The sequence below is a fragment of the Saccopteryx leptura genome, chromosome 3, assembly GCF_036850995.1.
Source record: "Saccopteryx leptura isolate mSacLep1 chromosome 3, mSacLep1_pri_phased_curated, whole genome shotgun sequence".
NCBI classification, from domain to species: Eukaryota; Metazoa; Chordata; class Mammalia; order Chiroptera; family Emballonuridae; genus Saccopteryx; species Saccopteryx leptura.
Genome location: NC_089505.1, coordinates 71,820,580 through 71,836,746, shown reverse-complemented (window position 1 = coordinate 71,836,746; position 16,167 = coordinate 71,820,580). Strand labels below are relative to the sequence as shown.

The window sequence follows — 16,167 nt, the reverse complement described above, 5'->3', positions numbered from 1 at the left end:
CTGCTGAAACAGAAGTACAAGGTTTTCATGGCAGCTGGATCCTAACCATCTGGACTGCAAACAACACAAGTTCAGTTATCGGTAGGAACAACTGCCATGCACTCAGACTACGGCATGCTACGGGAAAAATACCACCTTAGCTCTTTTAACATTTCTAAAGGATAGTAAAACAAAAAACACTTTTTTTTAAGTGAAATGACAGAGAGACAAATGGACAAAAAGACAGGAAGGAAAAGGCTGACCAGGCGGTAGCGCAGTGGATGGAACATCGGACTGGGATGCGGAGGACCCAGGTTCGAGACCCCAAGGTCACCAGCTTGAGCACGGACTCATCTGGCTTGAGCAAAAAAGCTCACCAGCTTGGACCCAGGGTCGCTGGCTTGAGCAAGAAGTTACTCCATCTGCTGAAGGCCTGCAGTCAAGGCACATATGAGAAAGCTAACAAGGAACAACTAAGGTGTCGCAACGAAAATCTGATAATTGATGCTTCTCATCTCTCTCCGTTCCTGTCTGTCTGGCCCTATATGTCCCTCTCTCTGACTCTCTCTTTATCCCTGTAAAAAGAAAAAAAAGACAGGAAGGAAGAGAGATGAGAAGCATGAACTCTTAGCTGCGGCACTTTAGTTGTTCATTGATATCATTCTCGTATGTGTCTCGACTAGGGAGATTCAACTGAGCCAGAGACGCCTTCATCAAGCTAGTAACCGTCGGCTTCAATTCAGCGACCACTGGGTTGAAGTCAGGAACATTGGGCTCATGTCTATGATCTCACCCTCAAGCCGATGACCCTGTGCTAAGCCAGCAATCAGGGTTTCAAACCCGAGTCCTCAGGCTCAGGTAGATGATCCAGCCATTGCACCACTGCCTGGTCAGGCCAAAAAACACCTTCCTTTGTGAAGCATATGGAAGAAATCTTCCATGGCTTGAAACTCCAAAAATATTTACTGTGTAAGCATCATAGAATAAATTGACCTGACATTTATTACACACACACATAAAAAAAAAAAATCACCTACCACATTCAAATTAAGCAAAAAAAAGCCTGACATAAAAAAATGTATAGGGCCCTGGCCGGTTGGCTCAGCGGTAGAGCGTCGGCCTAGCGTGCGGAGGACCCGGGTTCGATTCCCGGCCAGGGCACACAGGAGAAGCGCGCATTTGCTTCTCCACCCCTCCGCCGCGCTTTCCCTCTCTGTCTCTCTCTTCCCCTCCCGCAGCCAAGGCTCCATTGGAGCAAAGATGGCCCGGGCGCTGGGGATGGCTCTGTGGCCTCTGCCCCAGGCGCTAGAGTGGCTCTGGTCGCAACATGGCGACGCCCAGGATGGGCAGAGCATCGCCCCCTGGTGGGCAGAGCGTTGCCCCTGGTGGGCGTACCGGGTGGATCCCGGTCGGGCGCATGCGGGAGTCTGTCTGACTGTCTCTCCCTGTTTCTAGCTTCAGAAAAATGGAAAAAAAAAAAAAAAATTAAAAAAAAAAAAATTAAAAAATGTATGATATATGATTAGTTGATACAGAAAAAATTAGGCACAATTAAATAAAGTATAAAAATTGAAAATGATGCCTCATTTGTGGCAGCGCAGTGGACAAAGCATCAACCTAGTATGCTGAGGTCTCTGGTTTGAAACCCTGGGCTTGCCTGGTCAAAACACATATGGGAGTTGATGCTGCCCACTCTTCCCTGCCTTCTCTCTCTTTCTGTCTCTAAAAATAAATAAACAAAATCTTTAAAAATAGATTAAGACCAATTAAATGTATGATAAACCTATAAAGAAAATCCTGAAAGTGCTCCATATGGAGAGCACAGGGTAAGTCAAGCCCCCTGATGCTTCACCAAAACATCAGAAACACTCCAGGTGGCCTCTGCCAACACAACATGCAAGATCACTGTCACTCGACAGTTAACAACCACACTTTCCTCTCAGCAAATAGACACCAGGTCCCTCCTGAGATAAACAGCTACTTACTCCTTCCAGTCCGGTTTCCCTCCTTTCCTACATTACAAGCCCCTTCTTTTAATTCCTCTTATCTCTCCTTCTCTCTCTCCCCTGGATCACCTCCCACCCTGCTGTCCCCCTTACTTTCACTGCACCCAACAAGCAACTACCCATCTCTCCCCTTATTGGAGCAGGAATAGTGTCTACATTATCAGTCTGCACAGCAGAACCCCAAGAATGGAGCACACCTCCCTATCCTCTTTCTCACTGTAAGGTCGGTATATAATGGGGGATGGTCATGTGGAGAACTCAGACCCGCCCACTTTGGCTAGGACTGCCCACAATCAAGCAGGCCAAAGGAAGCTTCCCAGGAACCATTTGGAAAGAAGTGTTTGTCTGCCAGCCAGTGAAATTTCACGTCATAGTAGCTCCACTTCCCTAGAGGGACCCTTTAAATATCTCATATGGTTTAATCTTTGCAACTTCCCTGACCTCCATCTCTCCTCCATCTTTCTTTCCTCGGGGCCAGGGAACCTTGCCGGGTGGGATATGCATTCTGTACTCAATAAAGCCGTTTATTATTCCACAATTTGCGGATCGGGCCCTTTTCCTTCCTTCTCGGCGGGGAAAAAAATACCTTACACTCATCTCTTCTCAATTCATCTCCCTCCCTGCCTGACACAACAGGGAATGTTGTTGTTCTGCAGGGAGGACGCTACCTTGGCCTTCCTACTACCTGGGCAGGAGCCTGTGCTTTAACATTCCTCTCTCCCAATGGTGATGTAGTCCTCAACAACCAGTCTCTCCCCATTCCAGTGACTCAGCAACTCCAGCACAGAAGGGCAGTGCAGCTCACCCCTCTCTTGGTAACCCTCAAAATAACTTCGGGAGTTGGGACAGGTTCAGGAGGACCAGCCACCTCTGCCCTAACCTCAGAGAGAGGGATAGATAGGAACAGACAGACAGGAATGGAGAGAGATCAGAAGCATCAATCATCAGTTTTTCCTTGCAGCCCCTTAGTTGATCATTGATTGCTTTCTCATCTGTGCCTTGACCACAGGCCTTCAGCAGACCAAGTAACCCCTTGCTCGAGCCAGTGACCTTGGGTCCAAGCTGGTGAGTTTGCTCAAACCAGTGAGCCCGGTCTCAAGCTGGTGACCTCGAGGTCTCGAACCTGTGTCCTCTCCATCCGCATCCCAATCCAACGCTCTATCCTCTGTGCCACCGCCTGGTCAGGCTGAAGTGTTCATTCTTGCAGGCTGCTGCTTCACCCTGTGCACCAGAGGTCCTATAAAGAGGCTGACTAAGACAGAGGGTACAGAAACCACAGGTTGCAATTTCCTCCCCCAGGCTGTGCAACAACGCCAATACCAACCAGTTCCTTAGCAAGTGACTGCCTAAGGACATTTTCATATCAGTCCGGGCCTGCTGACTCTCCTCTATCCACCTTTCCATAAATACTTCACAGACCCTAACTAGCAGGAAGGAGTTACAGAAAGTGATGAGACCTGCATCCCTTTTCCATAAACAATAAAAGGCTGAAATGTAAGGTTCAGGGCGCTTTTAAAACCAGAGTCTTCTATAAAATTATATTCCCCTCTGGGGTAAACAGGTGTTTTTTTAGTTTTGCTTGCTTGTACTGGGGCAGCGCCCTGTGTGTATAGTCTATGGAAGGCTGCTGCTTGCCCTCAGGGCAGCAGATTGCAAACTGCAGATTGCCTGTCTCTATGGGGAGGAGTGATTTTTTGCTATTGTTTGCAGGAGAAGGGGTATTTCCACCTAGTCTGTTTTGCTGGAGAGTCCAGAGCTAGGGAGAGGGAGAGGGAGAAGGAGCGAGGGAGAGAAAGGGAGAGAGGGAGGGGGAGAGAGAGAGAGAGAGCTGACGGGCTTGGCAGGCCTGATGACACTGGTGGAGACCTGTGATCCAGAAGGTGAGTCCGGAGAATGAGCCTGGGTTGTGGAACTGCAGACCGAGTCGTGGACAGGGAGCCCTGTTTGCTGTCCGCAATAACGAGGCTTTAATAAACGGAATGGCCCACCTTCTTCTGGCCCCACAGTTCATTTACCAACTGCTCGAGTACATTGGGAACCTGCATCTGCACGACCAGGGCTGCAACCACTGGCCTTACACCCCTCACCCAATTTCTTAGTTGGGTTCAAAACAGAAGATTTTCCTCCCCCTCTGTGAGGTTGTAGTTAATTGCCTTGTGCTATTCTCTCTTATTGGCTCCTTGGCCATGTCTTGAAAATGTAGCAATAAGTTTATCTCTGCAGAAATGTCAGGGAAAGCTTATATTGGGAAGAGACCTGACAATTAGGGGAATTTAAAGTACAATAATAGTTTGTAAAAGCCTAGCTACTGGCCCAGAGATGCTGCAAACCCGTGGCAGGATGCGGGACTCGCTTGCTTGAAGCCTGCATGGGGGGTGAGGCACCCGGGACCTTTGGAACTAGCACAGGCCTCCTGTAGACAGTTGAGCCGGGAGATAAACAATTTGGAGAAACTGAGGCATCACTCCAATCCACACAGAAATAATATTACTTTGTACATATACCGGCAGTAAGTAATGTCAGCTGCTTTTACCAAAACCCCTGACTAAATTATAAATACCCTACTCCAACCCTCTCTGTGGCCGTCACAGCATGGTCTCAGCCTTTTCAAATAAATTTTGTTTTTGGAGCACACAAGCCTCGTGTTTTAGGTTCGTCCCACGGTATCAACTTTTCATATACATGATATGTGATCCGGACATATATACATATACAGTATACGTAAATATTGCTTCAATACAAACTAATTTATATATTAAATTAACAAGTTAATGAAAGAACTCAACTATACCGAAAGCTTTTCCTTAAAAAGACCAATAAAATATGTGTACTTATAGTGAGATGAAGTGACAGAAATCTTGAGCAAACAAAGTATGAAAAGAATTAATGGCAAACATAAACAACATTAAATAGCCTATCTGGTCTTTAAGAATACTACCGCCCTAGTGGGGATAGCTCAGTTGGTGAGAGCGTCGTTCTGATACACAAAGCTTGCAAGTTTGATCCCGGGCAGGGAACATACAGAAATGAATTCAGGATTCTGTCTCTCTCTCTTCCTTCTCTCTCTAAAAGTTAAAAATATAAAATAAAAAAGAATACTATAAATATTTTTATGTCATTAAATTTCGATACTGGATGGATCATATTTTATGAAAATATCCTCATAAAAACTGTTAACTGCAGACACTGTGGCAGGTGAAATTTTTTAGAAGGCAACAGGACGCAGATGTCCACTACAATCCCACTTTCCTATTTCACAATGGCGAGTGGAGCTGATGCTTGAGATAACAAAAAACAGTAAACTAAACAGTAAGAAAAGTAACTAACGTGATATTTAGGAACTACTTATTTAAAAAAGACAATGCATGCACTAAACACATTTTCATTTATATAGCTAGAAAGAAGTGCATGCACCATGTAACTAAATTTATTTATTTATCTATCTATTTATCTATTTATTTATTTAGTGAGAAATAGAAACAGATTTACAGTACAGAAAGAAAGGAAGGGAGATCGAAATGGGAAGCACCAACTTCTACTTGCACCTTGGTTATTCACTGATTCTTTCTCCTATGTGCCTTAAATAAGGAAGGCACGTCTAGGTGAGGTAGTGGCCCCTTCCTTAAGCCAGTGACCTTTCTACTCAAGCCCCATATTTTGGGTTTTGAGCCTGCCTCCTCGGCCTCACAAGTGGGAACTCTATCCATGGTGCACTACCCTCGCGGTAAGGCTAAACTCATTTAATACACACTCAGTCACTAGGTGTGGGGTCCGTGTTGGACATGGCTCTTCCCCCTCACAAACACCACATGGCAGGCAGGCCAGCAACCTAAGGAGGAAGACACATTGCCTGGTCCTTAGAAGTTCCAAGAAAGTGTACCGAAGGGAAGTAAGACTTTCCCATATACAAGCCACTGTTTTCTGTTGTTATTAGTGTGGCTTTCTCCTGACTCAGAAGGTACAGAAAGAGGAGGGAGGGAGCTGCTCAGGGGTGGTTCTTGTTGGCCCCCGGGTACCAGCAGGCTGCACTAGTAAGTAATAAACAGATCTTTTCCCTCTGCTGCCTGGTGGTCTTTCCAGGTTATCCAATTATCAGGTTGACATCCCGGGCCTGGAACTCCTACATTGCATCACGTTTGACTAAGAGACAGCAGGACTTAATTTATGGAGGGAATATGGGTCACCTGCCAGAGGGAATGATATTAAATAAAATGAACATTACATCAGCAAGTAAGAAAGTGTGTGGTTCGGGAAATTTATAAAAGTGTCCATTGCTACATATTAAAAAAGAGCAGCTGGGCCCTGGCCGGTTGGCTCAGTGGTAGAGTGTCGGCCTGGCATGCAGAAGTCCCAGGTTCGATTCCCAGCCAGGGCACACAGAAGAGGCGCCCATCTGCCTCTCCACCCCTCCCCCTCTCCTTCCTCTGTCTCTCTCTTCCCCTCCCGCAGCGAGGCTCCATTGGAGCAAAGATGGCCTGGGTGATGGGGATGGCTCCTTGGCCTCTGCCCCAAGCGCTAGAGTGGCTCTGGTCGGGACAGAGTGACACCCCGGAGGGGCAGAGCATTGTCCCCTGGTGGGCAGAGCGTTGCTCCCTGGTGGGCATGCCGGGTAGATCCCGGTCGGGCGCATGCGGGAGTCTGTCTGTCTCTCCCCGTTTCCAGCTTCAGAAAAATAAAAAAGAGCAGCTTGCCTGACCTGTGGTGGCGCAGTGGATAAAGCGTCGACCTGGAGTTGATGCTTCCAGCTCCTCCCCCCTTCTCTTTCTCTGTCTCTCTCTCCTCTCTCCCTCTTCTCCAAAAATGAATAAATGAAAAAAAATTGACATAAATAAAAACGAGCAGCCTGACTAGGCAGTGGCGCAGTGGATAGAGCATCAGACTGGGACGCGGAAGAACCCAGGTTCAAGACCCCAGGGTTGCCAGCTTGAGTGCGGGCTCATCTGGCTTGAGCAAAAAAAAAGCTCACCAGCTTGAACCCAAGGTCACTGACTTGAGCGGGGATTTACTCATAGACTGCTGAAGGCCCGCGGTCAAGGCACATATGAGAAAGCAATCAATGAACAACTAAGGTGTCACAACAAAAAATTGATGATTGATGCTTCTCATCTTTCTCCGTTCCTGTCTGTCTGTCCCTATCTATCCCTCTATCTGACTCTCTCTCTGTCCCTGTAAAAAAAAAAAAAAAAAAAGAGCAGCTGTTTGCAAATATTTTCTGCAAAAAAACAGATAAAGAAGGAATCAGTTCTGCCTTTGCAGCATGAAAGTGTCAACCAAAAATGACCGATGGGTGTGACTCTCCACTGCAGTTAGGCGACCCCTGTATGAAAAGCTAAAACACAGAGGGCATCTAACTGCTTGCCCTGGGCTTGACCAACTTTTCTGAGGTTTTATCTAAGCCAGGGTCCCCAAACATTTTACACAGGGGGCCAGTTTACTGTCCCTCAGACCGTTGGGAGGGCCGAAGTATAAAAAAAACTATGAACAAATCCCTACGTACACTGCATGTATCTTTTTTAAAGTAAAAAAAACAAAACGGGAAAAAAAACAATACTTAAAATAAAGAACAAGTAAATTTAATTCAACAAACTGACCAGTATTTCAATGGGAACTATGGCCCTGCTTTTGGCTAATGAGATGGTCAATGTGCTCCTCTCACTGAACACCAATGAAAGCGGTGCCCCTTCCGGAAGTGCAGCGGGGCTGGATAAATGGCCTCAGGGGGCTGCATGTGGCCCCCTGATCTAAGCTATATGTACCTGTAAAGCCAGTAGGCAGGGCCAGGGCCACTATCACAGCAGCCTGGCCCATGCAGGTTCGCAGTGGATTCGGACAGTCGGTAAAGAAACAGCGGAGCCAAGAAGTGATGGGCCATAGTCTTTAATTCTAGCTTGCACCCGGCAGGCAAGTAAAAATACACACTGGGCTCCAAAACCCACTCACATTCAGTGCTCACAAAGCCACTGACTTATCCGAGTTTCCTAGAATCAAAGGTTTCTAGCTCACCAGCCTTATTCTCCTCAGTTCCCCATCTCCTTCCTTATCCCAGATACAAACTCTACACAAACTGGCATCTCACTCAGCACTCCGCCATCTTGGCTGCTTCTCCTGGCCTCTTCCACGAGGCCTTACTCTGCTTTCTGCTCTCTCTTCTAATGATAATCTCAGGAACCAAGAGCGCAAATTCCCGCTGCATCCCCATTTTATAGTGTAGATTCAAACCCTTAATCCAATATACAAAATAGGGAAGTCTCTAATACAAAGTCACTTCTCTGAGGCATGATTGGATTGTACCACCCCACATCAAAAAGGGTGGGAAAGGCTTAATCCCAAAACCAAGCCCCAGGCTACAATGATCCCCAACACACATTAATATCACCTGGGCGACGGCCTCCATCTTTAACAAAGTGAGCATAATACATTTTATCTGCCCAACAATCCACCCCTATGCTCACTTTACTACCCATAATCTATATCACAGGCATCCCTGTACAAGGAAATTAGTCACATTACACAAATTAAAACATGACAAATTATACAATTTCAACAATTACAAAGGTACACTTCACCAGTCTCTGAGCACTTAGCCCAAAGCGCAAAATGTCCTCGGCCTTCTTTCTAGCCACGGGAAAAGCTTCCCGGGGTAGGGAAGTGCTTCCAGCAAAGCCACCCCCCACCCCCATTAGGGTATTTCACATTGTCCAAAATCCATAATCCGTAAGTCCATCCAACAAAGGAGCCTATGCCCACTCCGGTCGTAGTCCAGGAAATCAGTCCACGCATGTGGGTCATCAGCCACCCCCCTCATCCCTGCCATCCTGGCAGGTCTTACACTGTCCCAAAGAGGAGCACATGGCAATGGCAGTCAGCATTTCCATCTCTGCTCCGGATATCATGTCCAGCCCTGTGTCCCAAAATCACAGACCTACCAGGGCTGTAGTAGGTGCTCCTTTCAGCTGGGCTTCCACCTTCCAGAGACTGCGGATGGCAAGTCCAGCTCGATTTTCCTCATCCTCCAAAGAGGAACTGAAAACACCAGCTCCCATTGCCGGGCTCGAGTCCCGGGCTGCCGCAGCCTTCTGCTCCACAGACCTTGCAGCTCCGGACCCGGCCTCAGCTTCAGCTTCAGCCCCGGCCTCCTGCCGCTGCTGGCTCTCCACAATGTCCAGGGCAATCTGCAACTCACGAACCTCTGAATCCTCCTCCAGCAGTTGCTCCATTTCCAGGCGAATCTCGCAAACCTGGTCGGCCTCCTCCTCCAGCGCTTCCTCCAGCTCCAGGATCAGCATCGGTTTCTCCTGCGTTTGCTCCAGCTCCTTCCGCTGCTCGATTTGCAGGTCCTGGGCAGCCTCTTCCACAGAGCTCTTGGTTTCCTCACGCATGGCTGTAAAAGTCAGCCAGCCTACAATCCCCAAAAGGACAGCCATGGGGAACCCTAACACTAGCCAGTCCTCTACTCCACCGTTCAAAGGCTCCTTGCCGATCTGTATCGAATCCTGCCACAGACTATGCCAAATGTAAAGCCAGTAGGCAGGGCCAGGGCCACTATCATAGCAGCCTGGCCCATGCAGGTTCGCATTGGATTCGGACAGTCGGTAAAGAAACAGCGGAGCCAAGAACTGATGGGTCATAATCTTTAATTCTAGCTTGCACCCGGCAGGCAAGTAAAAATACACACTGGGCTCCAAAACCCACTCACATTCAGTGCTCACAAAGCCACTGACTTATCCGAGTTTCCTAGAATCAAAGGTTTCTAGCTCACCAGCCTTATTCTCCTCAGTTCCCCATCTCCTTCCTTATCCCAGATACAAACTCTACACAAACTGGCATCTCACTCAGCACTCCGCCATCTTGGCTGCTTCTCCTGGCCTCTTCCACGAGGCCTTACTCTGCTTTCTGCTCTCTCTTCTAATGATAATCTCAGGAACCAAGAGCGCAAATTCCCGCTGCATCCCCATTTTATAGTGTAGATTCAAACCCTTAATCCAATATACAAAATAGGGAAGTCTCTAATACAAAGTCACTTCTCTGAGGCATGATTGGATTGTACCACCCCACATCAAAAAGGGTGGGAAAGGCTTAATCCCAAAACCAAGCCCCAGGCTACAATGATCCCCAACACACATTAATATCACCTGGGCGACGGCCTCCATCTTTAACAAAGTGAGCATAATACATTTTATCTGCCCAACAGTACCCCTTAGCCAATAAAGGCTTATCTGAACCAGGACTTATGTATAAAACTTTTCACAGCAGCATTATTCCTAACAAGCCAAAGTACAAACAACACAAGTTTAATTAACAGTTGGTTAAACCGCCATATACTCAAGCGGTGGAAGGCTAAGGATTCCGTTCCGTCCCAAACGCAGAGGTTGGAACCTCATCCCAATCACCACCCTGGAAGCCTGGGCCTCCAAAGCTGCAGCATCACGACACCGTCTGCACCTCAGACACTGACCACACTCCCTTATTATTCCCACAGCGGGACCAGCCACCCTCACGTGAGGACCATCCCGAGTCCTTTATATCCCGAACCTGATCCTGACACCACGATCATACTATATACCTCCAGCCGTTACATACAGTGTGACCCGCAGAGACCAGAACAGTCGGGACACCGTAGTTACTGTCTACAGACCCTTAGTCGCTAAATGACCCCAAAGCTACTCAAACTAAAGACAGGCGGTCACCAGCTTCCTCCGAAATACCTGGGAGCTCCTTCCACCCGACTCCTCCCACCCCCATCCTTCCAGGGTCCACACGCACCACTTCCACCCCCTGATGTCAGGTACTCTGTGATGTGAGACAAATCTGCCACCGACAAAATGTTTCTGAAAATTTAAAAGGACAAGAGCGCACCGACCTTGTTTTCTGTAGCCCACGAGGAAAGTCAAAACTTTACACTTCCGCAATCTGACTCGGGTTCTGGCTACGTCACCGAATTTTTTTGTCAGCCTACGGCGGCCGACGAGGATCTGAAGGGTTCGAGGAAGGCCGCGATTCTCTCACTGCGCTCCGAGCTGGTGTGTTCCTGCCGGCTCGTTCAGTGGAGCTGCACGGGGGCCGCTAGATTGGAAAAGCTGACGCGGCACGGAAGGAAAGGAGACACAATGAAGCCTGGGTGGCTGAAAGGTGGGAAGATTTTCAGATTATCTCGTTTTCTGGTATTTGACTCTTGTAGCAAGTCTGTAATTTCAGAGACTAAGTTTTCAGAGGGAAAATAGCTCCGAAGCTGAAAGCACTCAGTGGGCTCGGAAAAAATGCCATATGGCCATAGAAGTCTTTTAAGTTGGCATTAAAAAATTTTTTTCTTAAATAATTGAAATGTTCAGGAGCTCAGGAGTTCATATAAACAGTCTAGAATAAAATATTGTAGAGAAACATTTATACATCTTGTAAAGGCAGGACAACAGGAAATTACCAGCAGAGATATTAATGCAGTAAGTGGGCTTTTTGTTGTTGTTTTTTCTTCAAGTGAGAATCGTGGAGGCAGAGAGACAGACTGCCTCGTGAGCCCGACCTGGGTCCACCCGGCAAGCCCACTAGGGGGTGATGCTCTTCCCATCTGGGGTGTTTCTCCATTGCAACTGGAGCCATTCTAGCGCCTGAGCCCACATGATTCAATGGAACCTTGACTACAGGAGTGGAGGAGACAGAGAGAAAGGAGGGGGCGAATGGTGGAGAAGCACATGGATATTTCTGCTGTGTGCCCTAGCCAACAATCTTACCTGGGATTTCCACACGCCAGCCTCAGAGCCAACTGGCCACGACCAGTAAGTGGTTTGAGAACAGAAAAAGTTTTGGAGAAATGAGTACAGTGTGAGCCTGGCCATCACCAACTGGGAAGAAACAGTAGATACAGGACTGGCAGTTGTCGCTGGATCTGGTCCTTTGAGAAAGGCTACTAAAAGTGAGGCCATTAATAGTCAAGGATCAGTGAGAATGACCCAACCAGAATTGAGAATCCAAAAATATTACATCTACTTTTTTTTGAATAAGGTCCCATGATAAGACAGAGTGGTACTTCTTTTAAACAAAAGATGGTGGTATATTTGTATCTCTAGTGACACAAATATAAATTAAGACCCTTAACTCCAGCCCTAAACAAAAGTTAAGACAAAATGGATCGCAGATCTAAGTATAAGAGGTGAAAGTATAAAACTTATCAAAGCAAATGGGAAAAATTTTTTTGAACCCAACTTACCCGGAGTTCTGAGGGAAGACAGTAAAGGATGAATCATAAAAAAACATAATAAATTTTACTCAATTAAAATTTAATACATTTGTACTTTTTTTTTTTAATGAGCAATAAAAAGAGACAGACACGGGCAAACAGACAAAGGGAGAGAGATGAGAAGCATCAACTCATAGTTGCAGCACCTTAGTTGTTCCTTGATTGCTTTCTTTTTCTTTTTTTCTTTTTTTTTTTACAGAGACTCAGTCAGAGAGAGGGATAGATAAGGACAGACAGGAACGGAAAGAGATGAGAAGCATCAATCATCAGTTTTTCATTGCGACACCTTAGTTGCTCATTGATTGCTTTCTCATATGTGCCTTGACCGTGGGCCTTCAGCAGACCGAGAAACCCCTTGGTCAAGCTGGCGACCGCGGGGTCTCAAACCTGGTTCTTCCGCATCCCATTCTGATGGTCTATCCACTGCACCACCGCCTGGTCAGGCCCTTCATTACTTTCTAATATGTCCCTTGACCAGGGGACTCCAGCTGAGGCAGTGACCCCTTTTTTTACTCAGACACCTTGGGCTCACACAAGTGATCATATAGTCATGGCTGTGATCCCATGCTCGAGCCAATGACGACGCCCTCAATCTGTTGATCCTGCACTCAAACCTGGGGCCTCAGCATCCCAAGCCCACCTCTGTGTATGGAGACACGACCTGGTCAGACAAAACGTAAACTTTCAAGCACAACATTTACAAAATTGAAGAGTAGAGCCAGAGTTTGGGGGAAAATATTTCCGCATGTATCTGGTAAAAAATTGTATTTAAAATATAGAAAAGATTTGTAAAACATAACAAAAATAATACAACCACTAATTACTTTATGCATAAGGTCATGAAATTTTCTAGAAACTGGATTTTCATGATGTCACAACTCTAAACTTACTAAACGTCAGTAACTTGCAGAATTACTATGTATAATAAATGTTATCTATAAATTATGGCCGTAAAGCTGTAAAAATGAACTATAATATAAAAAAGTTGTAGGATATGGTTGATTTTTTTAAATGATTCCAAATACCATTGCAAAACTATAAACTACCTAGGATTAAAAGTGAATCAGTATGTCTGGGACACTAAATTTTTTTTTTTTTTACAAGGACAGAGAGAGAGGGATAGATAGGGACAGACAGACAGGAATAGAGAGGGAGGAGAAGCATCAACTCAGGGTTGCAGCACCTTTTGAACAAAAGATGTCAGCAGAATTGTATCTCTAGTGCTGTAAGAATAAGTTAAGACCCTTAACTCCAAGAAAAAAAGTTCCAACAGACCATGGAATAAGAAAGTAAGAATTTGGATAATGAACCTGGGCCAGGTAGCTCAGATGGTTCAAGTGTCATCCTGATACATCAAGATTGTGAGTTTGATTTGTGGTGGAAAATCAACCAGTAAATGCATAAAAAATAAGTCAGACAAGAATTGATATTTCTCCTCAACCCCACTTTCTGTTTGTAATCAGTGATCAAATTTTTAAAGAAATAAAGAATTTGGATAATTAGGGGATTAAAATAAAAACTGAATCATAAATTTGGGGGGTTTAAAATTATTTTTAATATTAGAAACATAGAAACATCAATATGCTTTTCAATTATACCCCACTTTTCTTTGTAAGACATTTATTTAGGAAAAAATAGAGGTCAAGGAAGTGAGCTGTCGAATAAATAACCTTCAGTAACAAGTTACAGAGGCAAAACACGGGACCTTGGAGCTTAGGACAGAGACATAAACCTTGAGAGGTATAAGAAGGGGGTAGAGAAAGCTGGCATGCTACAGATAGAGCCATCATGTGTACCTCTAATAAATGCATACCTATTTTCTTTACTGTTTATTTTATTACTGTATTTTAGAGAGAGAAGAGAGGTAGGAGAGAGAATGATAGGAACACTGATTTGTTCCTGTATATGCCCTGACCTGGGATCAAAATTGGCAACATTTTCAATTCAGAACGATGCTCTAACCACCTGACCATGGCCATACCATTTTTTAATACATAGCTTTTTGGTAACTTGAGTTATCCTACTAGTTCACCCATAGTTTTTGTATACCCACTTACTATTAATTACATGTAGATATACATAAATAATATGGAAACTTGTTTAGGAGAAGGTAAAATAAAATTAAATTACAATTGTTTCTTTCCAGTTTTTTTTTAATTGACAAAAGAGACAGACAGGAAGGGAGAGATTTGGGTGGTTCAGGTTGTTCATTGATTGCTTTCTTATACTGACCTTGACGGGTGAGGGAGCATTCAGTGGAGCTAGTGAAACCTTGCACATGTCAGCGATCTTCGGCTCAAGTTAGAGACCGTGGGGTCATGTCTATAATCCCTTGCTTGAGCGGCCACCCTGCACTCAAGCAGGTGCGTGCGCACAGCCAGAGGATTCTGCTCTCAAGCCAGAGACCTTGAGATTTCAACCTGGGTCCTCAACTCAATCTACTGAGCCACAACCTGCCAGGCTTTTATTTTATAATTTAATGAGATTTAATTACCATATATTAAACCTATTCTTAATAAACTTTATTATGGTAAATTTTCATACTTATATGAAAATCACTAATACTAGTATAAAGAATTCACATAGGCCCTGGCAGGTTAGCTAAGTGGTAGAGCGTCGGCCTGGCATGCGGGAGTCCCAGGTTTGATTCCCGGCCAGGGCTCACAGGAGAAGTGCCCATCTGCTTCTCCACCCCTCCCCCTCTCCTTCCTCTCTGTCTCTCTCTTCCCCTCCCGCAGCCAAGGCTCCATTGGAGCAAAGTTTGCCCGGGCGCTGAGGATGGCTCTATGGCCTCTGCCTCAGGCACTAGAATGGCTCTGATTGGGGCAGAGCAATGCCCCAGATAGGCAGAGCATCGCCCCCTGTTGAACATGCCAGGTGGATCTCGGTCGGGCGCATGTGGGAGTCTGTCTGACTGCCTCCCCGATTCCAACTTCAGAAAAATGCAAAAAAAAATAAAAATAAAAAGAATTCACATATTAATTTATTCAAGTTCCTATCATGTGAACATTTTATATAACCATTGTACATCTGTCAAATTGAGAAATCTTCAATTTCATAAGTTTTTCCACTGTTTTCCTTTTTCCAAGTTGTACTATTCAGCCCACAATACAATATTTCATTAAGACATCATGTTTTCTCGATTTTCTCTGTTCTGCAACCATTTCTCTGATGTATTTTTCTCATTTATGTCATGAATTAATTTAAGTAGTAGTGATTAGTTATTTTGTATCTTGATACATCTTTTGGGTTGTACAAAGTTTGTCTCGTTAAATAATAATGCATTTTAGAACAGACACCTCAGAATTAAAGTCTCTTATCACACCACTAACAAGGGGTAGAAAATATTAAAATGTCTTACTGTTGATCTGGTAAAGATAACATTTGTCAGGTTTCTACACTTAATATAGCAAGAACACATCTAACCAAAAACAACCAGCCTAAGGGCTCACATTAAAAGATTTTAAAACTTAAATGTAGTATTGGTATTGGAAACATTTGTGAAAGCATAATACAGATAAATGGAACAGAATAGAGAGCCCACAAAAAGACCTGCACAGATCAAATACACTCAACTGTTTGAAAAACGAACAAAGGCTTTGACTGTGAATGTATGTGCTTTCCACCAAATGATGTCGCAACACTTAGAGAACCATTGGCATGCATGAATAAGTAAATATATATACTAATACATAAAAGGAATCTCAACACATTCCTCACAAGTTTTAGCTGATAAAAGATGTATCCAGCCTGACCAGGCGGTGGGCAGTGGACCTAGAATTAGACTGTGATGCACAGAACTTTCGTTCAAGTCCCCAAGGTCGCTGGCTTGAGTGCAGGCTCTTCAGGCTTGAGCACAGGTTCACTGGCTTGAGTGTGAAATTATAGACTTGACTCCATGGTCACTGGCTTGAGGCAAATACACTGGCTTGAAGATGAAGGTTGCAGGCT

At 45.2% G+C, this 16,167-nt stretch overlaps 1 protein-coding gene across 1 annotated transcript in view; it reads right to left on the bottom strand.

Moving 5' to 3' along the window:
* LOC136399231 (zinc finger protein 432-like) overlaps positions 1-10,870 on the bottom strand; it is a 191,094-nt gene extending 180,224 nt beyond the window's left edge. Inside the window, 2 exon segments of the mRNA XM_066374225.1 lie at positions 6,682-6,768; positions 10,842-10,870. The gene's annotated coding sequence lies outside the window, so the exon portion shown is untranslated.
* Between the last annotated feature and the right edge of the window lie 5,297 nt (positions 10,871-16,167).